At 45.2% G+C, this 16,531-nt stretch overlaps 4 non-coding genes across 4 annotated transcripts; 2 read left to right on the forward strand and 2 right to left on the reverse strand.

Annotated features, from left to right (window-relative positions):
• Window positions 1-6,957: 6,957 nt before the first annotated feature.
• TRNAI-AAU (transfer RNA isoleucine (anticodon AAU)) lies at window positions 6,958-7,030 on the reverse strand. The gene has a single exon. It is a non-coding gene; the product is annotated as a tRNA-Ile (tRNA).
• Window positions 7,031-12,651: 5,621 nt separating this feature from the next.
• On the reverse strand, window positions 12,652-12,724 carry TRNAI-AAU (transfer RNA isoleucine (anticodon AAU)). The gene has a single exon. It is a non-coding gene; the product is annotated as a tRNA-Ile (tRNA).
• A 2,476-nt stretch (window positions 12,725-15,200) lies between these two features.
• Window positions 15,201-15,273, forward strand: TRNAH-AUG (transfer RNA histidin (anticodon AUG)). Its single transcript has one exon. It is a non-coding gene; the product is annotated as a tRNA-His (tRNA).
• A 368-nt stretch (window positions 15,274-15,641) lies between these two features.
• TRNAH-AUG (transfer RNA histidin (anticodon AUG)) lies at window positions 15,642-15,714 on the forward strand. The gene has a single exon. It is a non-coding gene; the product is annotated as a tRNA-His (tRNA).
• Window positions 15,715-16,531: the final 817 nt, after the last annotated feature.

Genomic DNA, 16,531 nt, shown 5'->3' on the forward strand with positions numbered 1-16,531 from the left:
GAGAGGTGTTGTAGGGTCTCAGATGTAACGTAATAAGTCATAACTTATCCACAATACCTGACGAACATTTAATTTTTGGGCTTCCGTGGCGCAATGATTAGCGCGTTCAGCTGTTAATCGAAAGGTTGAAGGTTCGAGCCCACCCGGGAGAGGTGTTGTGGGGTCTCAGATGTAGCGTAAAAAGTCAAAACTTTTCCACAATACGTGACAACCATTTAATTTCTGAGCTTCCGTGGCTCAATGCTTAGCGCGTTCGGCTGTTAACCAATAGGTTGGTGGTTCGAGCCCATCCAGGAGCGGTGTTGTGACGTCTAAGATGTGACGTAAAAAGTCAAGGTTTTTCCACAATACCTGACGACCATTTAATTTCTGAGCTTCCGTGGCTCAATGGTTAGCGCGTTCGGCGGTTAACCAATAGGTTGGTGGTTCGAGCCCATCCGGGAGCGGTGTTGTGAGGTCTAAGATGTAACGTAAAATGTCAGAGTTTTTCCACAATACCTGACGTACATTTTATTTTTGGGCTTCCGTGGCTCAATGGTTAGCGCGTTCGGCTGTTAACCAATAGGTTGGTGGTTCGAGCCCATCCGGGAGCGGTGTTGTGACGTCTCAGATGTGACGTAAAAAGTCAAGATTTTTCCACAATACCTGACGACCATTTAATTTTGGGCTTCCGTAGCGCAATGGTTAGCGCGTTCAGCTGTTAATCGAAAGGTTGGTGGTTCGAGCCCACCCGGGAGAGGTGTTGTGGGGTCTCAGATGTAGCGTAAAAAGTCAAAAACAACACCTCTTCCGGGTGGGCTCGAACCACCAACCTTTCGATTAACAGCTGGACGCGCTAATTATTGCGCCACGGAAGCCCAAAAATTGAATGCTCGTCAGGTATTGTGGAAAAACTCTGATATTTTACGTAACATCTGAGACGTCACAACACCGCTCCCGGATGGGCTCGAACCACCAACCTTTCGGTTAACAGCCGAACGCGCTAACAATTGCGCCAAGGACGCCCAAAAATTAAATGGTCGTCAGGTATTGTGGAAAAACTTTGGCTATTTACGTTACATTTGAGATCCCACAACACCGCTCCCAAGTGGGCTCGAATCACCAACCTATTGGTTAACTGCCGAACGCGCTAACCATTGAGCCACGGAAGCTCAGAAATTAAATGGTTGTCACGTATTGTGGAAAAGTTTTGACTTTTAACGCTACATCTGAGACCCCACAACACCTCTTCCGGGTGGGCTCGAACCACCAACCTTTCGATTAACAGCTGGACGCGCTAATTATTACGCCACGGAAGCCCAAAAATTAAATGTTCGTCAGGTATTGTGGAAAAACTCTGACATTTTACGTAACATCTGAGACGTCACAACACCGCTCCCGGATGGGCTCGAACCACCAACCTTTCGGTTAACAGCCGAACGCGCTAACCATTGAGCCACAGAAGCTCAGAAATTAAATGGTTGTTAGGTATTGTGGATAAGTTATGACTTTTTACGTTACATCTGAGACCCTACAACACCTCTCCCGGGTGGGCTCGAACCACCAACCTTTCGGTTAACAGCCGAACGCGCTAACCATTGCGCCAAGGAAGCCCAAAAATTAAATGGTAGTCGGGTATTGTGTAAAAACCTTGACTTTTTACGTCACATCTGAGACCTCACAACACCGCATCCGGATGGGCTCGAACCACCAACCTATTGGTTAACAGCCGAACGCGTTAACCATTGCGCCACGGAAGCCCAAAAATTAAATGGTCGTCAGGTATTGTGGAAAAACTTTGGCTTTCTACGTTACAATTGAGATCCCACAACACCGTTCCCGGGTGGGCTCGAACCACCAACCTATTGGTTAACAGCCGAACGCGCTAACCATTGAGCCACGGAAGCTCAGAAATTAAATGGTTGTTAGGTATTGTGGATAAGTTATGACTTTTTACGTTACATCTGAGACCCTACAACACCTCTCCCGGGTGGGCTCGAACCACCAACCTTTCGGTTAACAGCCGAACGCGCTAACCTTTGCGCCAAGGAAGCCCAAAAATTAAATGATAGTCAGGTATTGTGTAAAAACCTTGACTTTTTACGTCACATCTGAGACCTCACAACACCGCACCCGGATGGGCTCGAACCACCAACCTATTGGTTAACAGCCGAACGCTTTAACCATTGCGCCACGGAAGCCCAAAAATTAAATGGTCGTCAGGTATTGTGGAAAAACTTTGGCTTTCTACGTTACAATTGAGATCCCACAACACCGCTCCCGGGAGGGCTCAAACCACCAGTCTTTTGAATAGCAGCTGAACGCGCTAACCATTGCGCCACGGAAGCCCAAAAATTAAATGGTCGTCAGGTATTGTGGAAAAACTTTGGCTTTCTACGTTACAATTGAGATCCCACAACACCGTTCCCGGGTGGGCTCGAACCACCAACCTATTGGTTAACAGCCGAACGCGCTAACCATTGAGCCACGGAAGCTCAGAAATTAAATGGTTGTTAGGTATTGTGGATAAGTTATGACTTTTTACGTTACATCTGAGACCCTACAACACCTCTCCCGGGTGGGCTCGAACCACCAACCTTTCGGTTAACAGCCGAACGCGCTAACCATTGCGCCAAGGAAGCCCAAAAATTAAATGGTAGTCAGGTATTGTGTAAAAACCTTGATATTTACGTCACATCTGAGACCTCACAACACCGCACCCGGATGGGCTCGAACCACCAACCTATTGGTTAACAGCCGAACGCTTTAACCATTGCGCCACGGAAGCCCAAAAATTAAATGGTCGTCAGGTATTGTGGAAAAACTTTGGCTTTCTACGTTACAATTGAGATCCCACAACACCGCTCCCGGGAGGGCTCAAACCACCAGTCTTTTGAATAGCAGCTGAACGCGCTAACCATTGCGCCACGGAAGCCCAAAAATTAAATGGTCGTCAGGTATTGTGGAAAAAACCTTCACTTTTTACGTCACATCTGAGACGTCACAACACCGCTCCCGGATGGGCTCGAACCACCAACCTATTGGTCAACAGCCGAACGCGCTAACCCTTGAGCCACAGATGCTCAGAAATTAAATGGTTGTTAGGTATTGTGGATAACTTATGACTTTTTACGTTACACCTGAGACCCTACAACACCTCTCCCGGGTGGGCTCGAACCACCAACCTTTCGGTTAACAGCCGAACGCGCTAACCATTGCGCCAAGGAAGCCCAAAAATTAAATGGTAGTCGGGTATTGTGTAAAAACCTTGACTTTTTACGTCACATCTGAGACCTCACAACACCGCATCCGGATGGGCTCGAACCACCAACCTATTGGTTAACAGCCGAACGCATTAACCATTGCGCCACGGAAGCCCAAAAATTAAATGGTCGTCAGGTATTGTGGAAAAACTTTGGCTTTCTACGTTACAATTGAGATCCCACAACACCGTTCCCGGGTGGGCTCGAACCACCAACCTATTGGTTAACAGCCGAACGCGCTAACCATTGAGCCACGGAAGCCCAAAAATTAAATGGTAGTCGGGTATTGTGTAAAAACCTTGACTTTTTACGTCACATCTGAGACCTCACAACACCGCATCCGGATGGGCTCGAACCACCAACCTATTGGTTAACAGCCGAACGCGTTAACCATTGCGCCACGGAAGCCCAAAAATTAAATGGTCGTCAGGTATTGTGGAAAAACTTTGGCTTTCTACGTTACAATTGAGATCCCACAACACCGTTCCCGGGTGGGCTCGAACCACCAACCTATTGGTTAACAGCCGAACGCGCTAACCATTGAGCCACGGAAGCTCAGAAATTAAATGGTTGTTAGGTATTGTGGATAAGTTATGACTTTTTACGTTACATCTGAGACCCTACAACACCTCTCCCGGGTGGGCTCGAACCACCAACCTTTCGGTTAACAGCCGAACGCGCTAACCATTGCGCCAAGGAAGCCCAAAAATTAAATGGTAGTCAGGTATTGTGTAAAAACCTTGATATTTACGTCACATCTGAGACCTCACAACACCGCACCCGGATGGGCTCGAACCACCAACCTATTGGTTAACAGCCGAACGCTTTAACCATTGCGCCACGGAAGCCCAAAAATTAAATGGTCGTCAGGTATTGTGGAAAAACTTTGGCTTTCTACGTTACAATTGAGATCCCACAACACCGCTCCCGGGAGGGCTCAAACCACCAGTCTTTTGAATAGCAGCTGAACGCGCTAACCATTGCGCCACGGAAGCCCAAAAATTAAATGGTCGTCAGGTATTGTGGAAAAAACCTTCACTTTTTACGTCACATCTGAGACGTCACAACACCGCTCCCGGATGGGCTCGAACCACCAACCTATTGGTCAACAGCCGAACGCGCTAACCCTTGAGCCACAGATGCTCAGAAATTAAATGGTTGTTAGGTATTGTGGATAACTTATGACTTTTTACGTTACACCTGAGACCCTACAACACCTCTCCCGGGTGGGCTCGAACCACCAACCTTTCGGTTAACAGCCGAACGCGCTAACCATTGCGCCAAGGAAGCCCAAAAATTAAATGGTAGTCAGGTATTGTGGAAAAACTTTGGCTTTCTACGTTACAATTGAGATCCCACAACACCGCTCCCGGATGGGCTCGAACCACCAACCTATTGGTTAACAGCCGAACGCGCTAACCATTGAGCCACGGAAGCTCAGAAATTAAATGGTTGTCACGTATTGTGGAAAAGTTTTGACTTTTTACGCTACATCTGAGACCTCACAACACCGCTCCCGGAGGGGCTCGAACCACCAACCTTTCGATTAGAAGCTGAACGCGCTAATTATTGCGCCTCGGAAGCCCAAAAATTAAATGTTCGTCAGGTATTGTGGAAAAACTCTGACATTTTACGTTACATCTGAGACGTTTCAACACCGCTCCTGGGAGGGCTCAAACCACCAGTCTTTTGAATAGCAGCCGAACGCGCTAACCATTGAGCCACGGAAGCTCAGAAATTAGATGGTCGTCAGGTATTGTGGAAAAACTCTGACATTTAACGTAACATCTGAAACGTCACAACACCGCTCCCGGATGGACTCGAACCACCAACCTTTCGGTTAACAGCCGAACGCGCTAACCATTGCACCATGGAAGCCCAAAAATAAAATGGTAGTCAGGTATTGTGGAAAAAGTTTGGCTTTCTACGTTACATTTGAGATCCCACAACACCGCTCCCGGGTGGGCTCGAATCACTAACTTATTGGTTAACAGCCGAACGCGCTAACCGTTGAGCCACGGAAGCTCAGAAATTGGATGGTTGTCACGTATTGTGGAAAAGTTTTGACTTTTTACGTTACATCTGAGACCCTACAACACCTCTCCCGGATGGGCTCGAACCACCAACCTTTCGATTAACAGCTGAACGCGCTAATCATTGCGCCACGGAAGCCCAAAAATTAAATGCTCGTCAGGTATTGTGGAAAAACCTTGACTTTTTACGTTACATCTGAGACCCTACAACACCTCTCCCGGGTGGGCTCGAACCACCAATCTTTCGGTTAACAGCCGAACGCGCTAACCATTGCGCCAAGGAAGCCCAAAAATTAAATGGTAGTCAGGTATTGTGGAAAAACTTTGGCTTTCTACGTTACATTTGAGATCCCAAAACACCGCTCCCGGGTGGGCTCGAACCACCAACCTTTCGATTAACAGCTGAACGCGCTAACCATTGCCCCACGGACGCCCAAAAATTAAATGGTCATCAGGTATTGTGGAAAAACTTTGGCTATTTACGTTACATCTGAGACCCCACAACCCCTCTTCCGGGTGGACTCGAACCACCAACCTTTCGATTAACAGCTGAACGCGCTAATTATTGCGCCACGGAAAACCAAAACATAAATGTTCGTCAGGTATTGTGGAAAAACTCTGACATTTTACGTAACATCTGAGACCCTACAACACCTCTCCCGGGTGGGCTCGAACCACCAACCTTTCGGTTAACAGCCGAACGCGCTAACCATTGCGCCAAGGAAGCCCAAAAATTAAATGGTAGTCAGGTATTGTGGAAAAACTTTGGCTTTCTACGTTACATTTGAGATCCCAAAACACCGCTCCCGGGTGGGCTCGAACCACCAAACTTTCGGTTAACAGCCGAACGCGCTAACCATTGCCCCACGGACGCCCAAAAATTAAATGGTCGTCAGGTATTGTGGAAAAACTTTGGCTATTTACGTCACATCTGCGACCTCACAACACCGCTCCCGGATGGGCTCGAACCACCAACCTATTGGTTAACAGCCGAACGCGCTAACCATTGAGCCACGGAAGCTCAGAAAATAAATGGTTATCATGTATTATGGAAAAAGTTTGACTTTTCACGCTACATCTGAGACCCTACAACACCTCTCCCGGGTGGGCTCGAACCACCAAACTTTCGGTTAACAGCCGAACGCTCTAACCATTGCGCCACGGACGCCCAAAAATTAAATGCTCGTCAGGTATTGTGGAAAAACTCTGACATTTTACGTTACATCTGAGACGTCACAACACCGCTCCCGGGTGGGCTCGAACCACCAACCTTTCGATTAACAGCTGAACGCGCTAACCATTGCGCCACGGAAGCCAAAAATTAAATGGTCGTCAGGTATTGTGGAAACACATGGACTTTTTACGTTACATTTGAGATCCCAAAACACCGCTCCCGAGTGGGCTCGAACCACCAAACTATTGGTTAACAGCCGAACGCGCTAACCATTGAGCCCCGGAAACTCAGAAAATAAATGGTTGTCAGGTATTGTTGAAAAGTTACGACTTTTCACGCTACATCTGAGACCCCACAAAACCTCTCTCGTTTGGGCTCGAACCACCAACCTTTCGGTTAACAGCTGAACGCGCTGACCATTGCGCCACTTAAGCCCAAAAATTAAATTTTCGTCAGGTATTGAGGTAAAACTTTGACTTTTTACTTCACATCTGAGACCTCACAACACCGCTCCCGGATGGGCTCGAACCACCAAACTTTCGGTTATTAGCCGAACGCGCTAACCATTGCGCCACGGACGCCCAAAAATTAAATGGTCGTCAGGTATTGTGGAAAAACTTTGACTTTTAACGCTACATCTGAGACCCCACAACCCCTCTTCCGGGTGGGCTCGAACCACCAACCTTTCGATTAACAGCTGAACGCGCTAATTATTGCGCCACGGAAGCCCAAAACTTAAATGTTCGTCAGGTATTGTGGAAAAACTCTGACATTTTACGTAACATCTGAGACGTCACAACACCGCTCCCGGATGGGCTCAAACCACCAACCTTTCGGTTAACAGCCTAAAGGCGGATGCACACATGGGTTTCGGAGCGGTAAACGGAACGGTAGCGGCAACGGCCAACGGAGCGCGTCAGCGGAAAATCATGCACACCTACAGTTTGGTTTGACGCGTCGCTAGCACCAACGCCACCGATTTCCATAGATATAGGTGGCGTTGTAGGCACAAAATATAATGAAAACCAGTAGCAGACGAATACTTGGGTAAAATGGATTACGATTTATTGACCTTGTGACGAGGAAAATTATTATTAACTTTACTTGTTAATAATATAAACAAGAGAGAGAGAGAACCAAGTGGGTTAAAGGTATATTTCTCAAGAGGCGGCAACAAGGAGACTTCCAAATCCATATTATACACTATATGTAATTATGTAATAAAATATATATATATAAAATAAAAATATATATATATAAAATAAAAATATATATAAATAAATATATATAATAATAATATATATATATATATATATATATATATATATATATATATATATATAAATAAAAAGATATATAAATAAATATATATAATAATAATAATATATATATATAAAATAAAAATATATATAAATAAATATATATAATAATAATAATATATATTACATATTATATATTATATAAATACTATATTCGTCTGCTTTCTAAAGAAACCACGTGATCGTCTAAACTGTCGTGATTGGATTGCGCTTCTCCGCCGTTCCGTTACCTTCGGCGAAAATAGAAAAATATCCTATTCTCGTCAAGGCTCACGAGCGGCAAGCGGAACACGGCGCGGCATGAACCGAGATGGTTTAGCGCATGCGCGCCGGCGACAACGGAGAGCGGCAACGGCTCAGCGGCGTATGTATGCATCCGCCTTAACGCGCTAACCATTGCGCCACGGACGCCCAAAAATTAAATGGTCGTCAGGTATTGTTAAAAAACTTTGGCTATTTACGTCACATCTGAGACCTCACAACACCGCTCCCGGATGGGCTCGAACCACCAACCTATTGGTTAACAGCCGAACGCGCTAACCATTGAGCCACGGAAGCTCAGAAAATAAATGGTTATCATGTATTATGGAAAAAGTTTGACTTTTCACGCTACATCTGAGACGCTACAACACCTCTCCCGGGTGGGCTCGAACCACCAACCTTTCAATTAACTGCTGGACGCGCTAATTATTGCGCCACGGAAGCCCAAAAATTAAATGTTCGTCAGGTATTTTGGAAAAACTCTGACATTTTACGTAACATCTGAGCCGTCACAACACCGCTCCCGGATGGCCTGGAACCACCAACCTTTCGGTTAACAGCCGAACGCGCTAACCATTGCGCCACGGACGCCCAAAATTAAATGCTCGTCAGGTATTGTGGAAAAACCTTGACTTTTTACGTTACATTTGAGATCCCAAAACACCGCTCCCGGGTGGGCTAGAACCACCAACCTATTGGTTAACAGCCGAACGCGCTAACCATTGAGCCCCGGAAACTCAGAAAATAAATGGTTGTCAGGTATTGTTGAAAAGTTACGACTTTTAACGCTACATCTGAGACCCCACAACCCCTCTTCCGGGTGGGCTCGAACCACCAACCTTTCGATTAACAGCTGAACGCGCTAATTATTGCGCCACGGAAGCCCAAAACTTAAATGTTCGTCAGGTATTGTGGAAAAACTCTGACATTTTACGTAACATCTGAGACGTCACAACACCGCTCCCGGATGGGCTCAAACCACCAATCTTTCGGTTAACAGCCGAACGCGCTAACCATTGCGCCACGGACGCCCAAAAATTAAATGGTCGTCAGGTATTGTGGAAAAACTTTGGCTATTTACGTCACATCTGAGACCTCACAACACCGCTCCCGGATGGGCTCGAACCACCAACCTATTGGTTAACAGCCGAACGCGCTAACCATTGAGCCACCGAAACTCAGAAAATAAATGGTTATCACGTATTATGGAAAAAGTTTGACTTTTCACGCTACATCTGAGACCCCACAAAACCTCTCTCGTTTGGGCTCGAACCACCAACCTTTCGATTAACAGCTGAACGCGCTAATCATTGCGCCACGGAAGCCCAAAAATTAAATGCTCGTCAGGTATTGTGGAAAAACCTTGACTTTTTACGTTGGATTTGAGATCCCACAACACCTCTCCCGGGTGGGCTCGAACCACCAACCTTCGATTAACAGCTGAACGCGCTAACCATTGCGCACGGAAGCCCAAAAACTAAATGCTCGTCAGGTATTGTGTAAAAACCTTCTCTTTCTACGTCACATCTGAGACCTCACAACACCGCTCCCGGATGGGCTCGAACCACCAACCCATTGGTTAACAGCCGAACGCGCTAACCATTGAGCCACAGAAGCTCAGAAAATAAATGGTCATCAGGTATTGTGGAAAAACTTTGGCTATTTACGTTACATCTGAGACCCCACAACCCCTTTCCGGGTGGGCTCGAACCACCAACCTTTCGAGTAACGGCTGAACGCGCTAATTATTGCGCCACGGAAGCCCAAAACTTAAATGTTCGTCAGGTATTTTGGAAAAACTCTGACATTTTACGTAACATCTGAGACGTCACAACACCGCTCCCGGATGGGCTCGAACCACCAACCTTTCGATTATTAGCCGAACGCGCTAACCATTCGCCACGGACGCCCAAAAATTAAATGATCGTCAGGTATTGTGGAAAAACTTTGGCTATTTACGTCACATCTGAGACCTCACAACACCGCTCCCGGATGGGCTCGAACCACCAACCTTTCGGTTAACGGCTGAACGCGCTAATTATTGCGCCGGGGAAGCCCAAAAATTAAATGGTCATCAGGTATTGTGGAAAAACTTTGGCTATTTACGTTACATCTGAGATCCCACAACCCCTCTTCCGGGTGGGCTCGAACCACCAACCTTTCGATTAACAGCTGAACGCGCTAATTATTGCGCCACGGAAGCCCAAAACTTAAATGTTCGTCAGGTATTGTGGAAAAACTCTGACATTTTACGTAACATCTGAGACGTCACAACACCGCTCCCGGATGGGCTCAAACCACCAATCTTTCGGTTAACAGCCGAACGCGCTAACCATTGCGCCACGGACGCCCAAAAATTAAATGGTCGTCAGGTATTGTGGAAAAACTTTGGCTATTTACGTCACATCTGAGACCTCACAACACCGCTCCCGGATGGGCTCGAACCACCAACCTATTGGTTAACAGCCGAACGCGCTAACCATTGAGCCACCGAAACTCAGAAAATAAATGGTTATCACGTATTATGGAAAAAGTTTGACTTTTCACGCTACATCTGAGACCCCACAAAACCTCTCTCGTTTGGGCTCGAACCACCAACCTTTCGATTAACAGCTGAACGCGCTAATCATTGCGCCACGGAAGCCCAAAAATTAAATGCTCGTCAGGTATTGTGGAAAAACCTTGACTTTTTACGTTGGATTTGAGATCCCACAACACCTCTCCCGGGTGGGCTCGAACCACCAACCTTTCGATTAACAGCTGAACGCGCTAACCATTGCGCACGGAAGCCCAAAAACTAAATGCTCGTCAGGTATTGTGTAAAAACCTTCTCTTTTTACGTCACATCTGAGACCTCACAACACCGCTCCCGGATGGGCTCGAACCACCAACCCATTGGTTAACAGCCGAACGCGCTAACCATTGAGCCACAGAAGCTCAGAAAATAAATGGTCATCAGGTATTGTGGAAAAACTTTGACTATTTACGTTACATCTGAGACCCCACAACCCCTTTACGGGTGGGCTCGAACCACCAACCTTTCGAGTAACGGCTGAACGCGCTAATTATTGCGCCACGGAAGCCCAAAACTTAAATGTTCGTCAGGTATTTTGGAAAAACTCTGACATTTTACTTCACATCTGAGACCTCACAACACCGCTCCCGGATGGGCTCGAACCACCAAACTTTCGATTATTAGCCGAACGCGCTAACCATTCGCCACGGACGCCCAGAAATTAAATGATCGTCAGGTATTGTGGAAAAACTCTGACATTTTACGTAACATCTGAGACGTCACAACACCGCTCCCGGATGGGCTCGAACCACCAACCTTTCGGTTAACAGCCGAACGCGCTAACCATTGCGCCACGGACGCCCAAAAATTAAATGGTCGTCAGGTATTGTGGAAAAACTTTGGCTATTTACGTCACATCTGAGACCTCACAACACCGCTCCCGGATGGGCTCGAACCACCAACCTTTCGGTTAACGGCTGAACGCGCTAATTTTTGCGCCACGGAAGCCCAAAAATTAAATGGTCATCAGGTATTGTGGAAAAACTTTGGCTATTTACGTCACATCTGAGACCTCACAACACCGCTCCCGGATGGGCTCGAACTACCAACCTTTCGATTAACGGCTGAACGCGCTAATTATTGCGCCACGGAAGCCCAAAACTTAAATGTTCGTCAGGTATTGTGGAAAAACTCTGACATTTTACTTAACATCTGAGACGTCACAACACCGCTCCCGGATGGGCTCGAACTACCAAACTTTCGGTTAACAGCCGAACGCGCTAACCATTGCGCCACGGAAGCCAAAAATTAAATGGTCGTCAGGTATTGTGGAAACACATGGACTTTTTACGTTACATTTGAGATCCCAAAACACCGCTCCCGAGTGGGCTCGAACCACCAACCTATTGGTTAACAGCCGAACGCGCAAACCATTGAGCCACGGAAGCTCAGAAAATAAATGATCGTCAGGTATTGTGGAAAAACTTTGGCTTTCTACGTTACATTTGAGATCCCAAAACACCGCTCCCGGGTGGGCTCGAACCACCAACCTATTGGTTAACAGCCGAACGCGCTAACCATTGAGCCCCGGAAACTCAGAAAATAAATGGTTGTCAGGTATTGTTGAAAAGTTACGACTTTTCCCGCTACATCTGAGACCCCACAAAACCTCTTCCAGGTGGGCTCGAACCACCAACCTTTCGATTAACAGCTGAACGCGCTAACCATTGCGCCACGGAAGCCCAAAAATTAAATGTTCGTCAAGTATTGTGGAAAAACTCTGACATTTTACGTTACATCTGAGACCTCAACACAGCCCCCGGATGGGCTAGAACCACCAACCTATTGGTTAACAGCCGAACGCGCTAATCATTGAGCCAAGGAAGCTCAGAAATTAAATGGTTGTCAGGTATTGTTGAAAAGTTACGACTTTTCACGCTACATCTGAGACCCCACAAAACCTCTCTCGTTTGGGCTCGAACCACCAACCTTTCGGTTAACAGCTGAACGCGCTGACCATTGCGCCACTTAAGCCCAAAAATAAATTTTCGTCAGGTATTGAGGTAAAACTTTGACTTTTTACTTCACATCTGAGACCTCACAACACCGCTCCCGGATGGGCTCGAACCACCAAGATTTCGGTTATTAGCCGAACGCGCTAACCATTGCGCCACGGACGCCCAAGAATTAAATGGTCGTCAGGTATTGTGGAAAAACTTTGACCGAATTCAGCTTAAAACACTCCTTAAAAATTCCCTATAAAACACTCATAAAAGTGATTTCATCTCGATTGAACAATAAATAAAAATTTACCTCGATTTTTAATAACATTTTCAAAATCGACGTTTCACGGCCAAAGAAGAATATTTTGAGTATTTCTTCACTATTTTCAAATATATTCACTGAAACCATTATTTTTATACTTTTTGCTTTAATTCAAGCAATGTAACGATATTCATTCAAAAAACTGTTAAAATTCAATTTTCAATAAGAAATCGGATTCACGGATTTTGTATCTTGAAGAAGAAAAACATGCGATTTTTTCGGTACTTTTTTGAATGCATTATTTTCTGGAGAAAGGTTTGACCGAATTCAGCTAAATTCCCTATAAAACACTCATTAAAAGTGATTTCATCTCGATTGAACAATAAATAAAAATGTACCTCGATTTTTAATAACATTTTCAAAATCGACGTAACTCGGCCTGAGAAAAACATTTTGAGTATTTGTTCACTAATTTCAAATATAACCACTGAAACCATTATTTTTATACTTTTTGCTTTAATTCAAGCAAATGTAACGATATTCATTCAATAAACTGTTAAAATTCAATTTTAAATAAGAAATCGTTGTCACGGATTTTGTATCTTGAAGAAAAAATCATGCGATTTTTTCGGTACACTTTTGAATGCATATTTTTCTGGACAAATTTTTGACCGAATTCAGCTTAATTCCCTATAAAACACTCATTAAAAGTGATTTCATCTTGATTGAACAATAATTAAAAATGTACCTCGATTTTTAATAACATTTACAAAATCGACGTTTCACGGCCAAAGAAGCATATTTTGAGTATTTCTTCACTATTTTCAAATATAACCACTGAAACCATTATTTTTATACTTTTTGCTTTAATTCAAGCAAATGTAACGATATTCATTCAAAAAACTGTTAAAATTCAATTTTTCAATAAGAAATCGTTGTCACGGATTTTGTATCTTGAAGAAGAAAAACATAAGATTTTTTCGGTACACTTTTGAATGCATTTTTTTCTGGAGAAATGTTTGACCGAATTCAGCTTAATTCCCTATAAAACACTCATTAAAAGTGATTTCATCTCGATTGAACAATAATTAAAAATTTACCTCGATTTTTAATAACATTTTCAAAATCGACGTTTCACGGCCAAAGAAGCATATTTTCTTCACTATTTTCAAATATATTCACTGAAACCATTATTTTTATACTTTTTGCTTTAATTCAAGCAATGTAACGATATTCATTCAAAAAACTGTTAATCGAAAGATTGGTGGTTCGAGCCCACCCGGGAGAGGTGTTGTGTGGTCTCAGATGTACCGTAAAAAGTCAAAACTTTTCCACAAAACGTGGCAACCATTTAATTTCTGAGCTTCCGTGGCTCAATGGTTAGCGCGTTCGGCTGTTAAAAAATAGGTTGCTGGTTCGAGCCCATCCGGGAGCGGTGTTGTGAAGTCTCAGATGTGACGTAAAAAGTCAAGGTTTTTCCACAATACCTGACGACCATTTAATTTTTGGGCTTCCGTGGCGCAATGGTTAGCGCGTTCAGCTGCTATTCAAAAGACTGGTTGTTTGAGCCCTCCCGGGAGCGGTGCTGAAACGTCTCAGATGTAACGTAAAATGTCAGAGTTTTTCCACAATACATGACGAACATTTATTTTCTGAGTTTCCGTGGCTCAATGGTTAGCGCGTTCAGCTGTTAACCAATAGGTTGGTGGTTCGAGCCCATTCGGGAGCGGTGTTGTGACGTCTCAGATGTAACGTAAAATGTCAGAGTTTTTCCACAATACCTGACGAACATTTAATTTTTGGGCTTCCGTGGCGCAATGGTTAGCGCGTTCGGCTGTTAACCAAAAGGCTGGTGGTTCGAGCCCACCCGAAAGCTCTGTTGTGAGGTCTCAGATGTAACGTAAAATGTCATAGTTTTTCCACAATACCTGACGAGCATTTAATTTTTGGGCTTCCGTGGCGCAATGGTTAGCGCGTTCGGCTGTTAACCAAAAGGCTGGTGGTTCGAGCCCACCCGAAAGCGGTGTTATGACGTCTCAGATGTAACGTAAAATGTCAGAGTTTTTCCACAATACCTGACGAGCATTTAATTTTTGGGCTTCCGTGGCGCAATGGTTAGCGCGTTCAGCAGTTAACCGAAAGGTTGGTGGTTCGAGCCCACCCGGGAGCGGTGTTGTGGGGTCTCAGATGTAGCATAAAAATTCAAAACTTTTCCACAATACGTGATAACCATTTAATTTCTGAGCTTCCGTGGCTTAATTGTTAGCGCGTTCGGCTGTTAACCAATAGGCTGGTGGTTCGAGCCCACCCGGGACCGGTGTTGTGGGATCTCAAATGTAACGTAAAAAGCCAAAGTTTTTCCACAATAACTGACGACCATTTAATTTTTGGGTTTCCGTGGCGCATTGGTTAGCGCGTTCGGCTATGAACCGAAAGGTTGGTGGTTCGTGCCCATCCGGGAGCGGTGTTGTGAGGTCTAAGATGTGACGTAAAAAGTCAAGGTTATTCCACAATACCTGACGACCATTTAATATTTGGGCTTCCGTGGCGCAATGGTTAGCGCGTTCGGCTGTTAACCGAAAGGTTGGTGGTTCGAACCCACCCGAAAGCGGTGTTGTGAGGTCTCAGATGTAACGTAAACTGTCATAGTTTTTCCACAATAACTGACGAACATTTAATATTTGGGCTTCCGTGGCGCAATGGTTAGCGCGTTCGGCTGTTAACCGAAAGGTTGGTGGTTCGAGCCCACCCGAAAGCGGTGTTGTGAGGTCTCAGATGTGACGTAAAAAGTCAAGGCTTTTCCACAATACCTGACGACCATTCAATTTTTGGGTTTCCGTGGCGCATTGGTTAGCGCGTTCGGCTATGAACCGAAAGGTTGGTGGTTCGTGCCCATCCGGGAGCGGTGTTGTGGGATCTCAAATGTAACGTAAAAAGCCAAAGTTTTTCCACAATACCTGACGACCATTTAATTTTTGGGCTTCCGTTGCGCAATGGTTAGCACGTTCGAATGTTAACCGAAAGGTTGGTGGTTCGAGCCCATCCGGGAGCGGTGTTGTGAGGTCTCAGATGTGACGTAAAAAGTAAAGGATTTTCCACAATACCTGACGACCATTTAATATTTGGGCTTCCGTGGCGCAATGGTTAGCGCGTTCGGCTGTTAACCGAAAGGTTGGTTGTTCGAGCCCATCTGGGAGCGGTATTGTGTGGTCTCAGATGTAACGTAAAAAGTCAAACTTTTTCCACAATAACTGACGAACCGAAAGTTTGGTGGTTCGAGCCCATCCCGGTGCGTTTTGTGGGGTCTCAGATGTAACGTAAAAAGTCAGAGTTTTCCACAATACCTGACGAACATTTAATTTTTGGGCTTCCGTGGCGCAATGTTTAGTTCGCTCAGCTGTTATTCAAAAGGTTGGTGGTTCGAGCCCATCCGGGAGCGTTTTGTGGGGTCTCAGATGTAACGTAAAAAGTCAGAGTTTCTATACAATACCGGACAACCATTTAATTTCTGAGCTTCCGTGGCGCAATGGTTAGCGCGTTCAGCAGTTAACCAATAGGTTGGTGGTTCGAGCCCACCCGGGAGCGGTGTTGTGGGATCTCAAATGTAACGTAAAAAGCCAAAGTTTTTCCACAATACCTGACGACCATTTAATTTTTCCGTGGCGCGTTCGGCTGTTAACCTATAGGTTGGTGGTTCGAGCCCATCCAGGAGCGGTGTTGTG

The sequence above is a fragment of the Phalangium opilio genome, unplaced genomic scaffold, assembly GCF_054372755.1.
Source record: "Phalangium opilio isolate 3A_F unplaced genomic scaffold, DU_Popi_V2 ptg001421l_1, whole genome shotgun sequence".
NCBI classification, from domain to species: Eukaryota; Metazoa; Arthropoda; class Arachnida; order Opiliones; family Phalangiidae; genus Phalangium; species Phalangium opilio.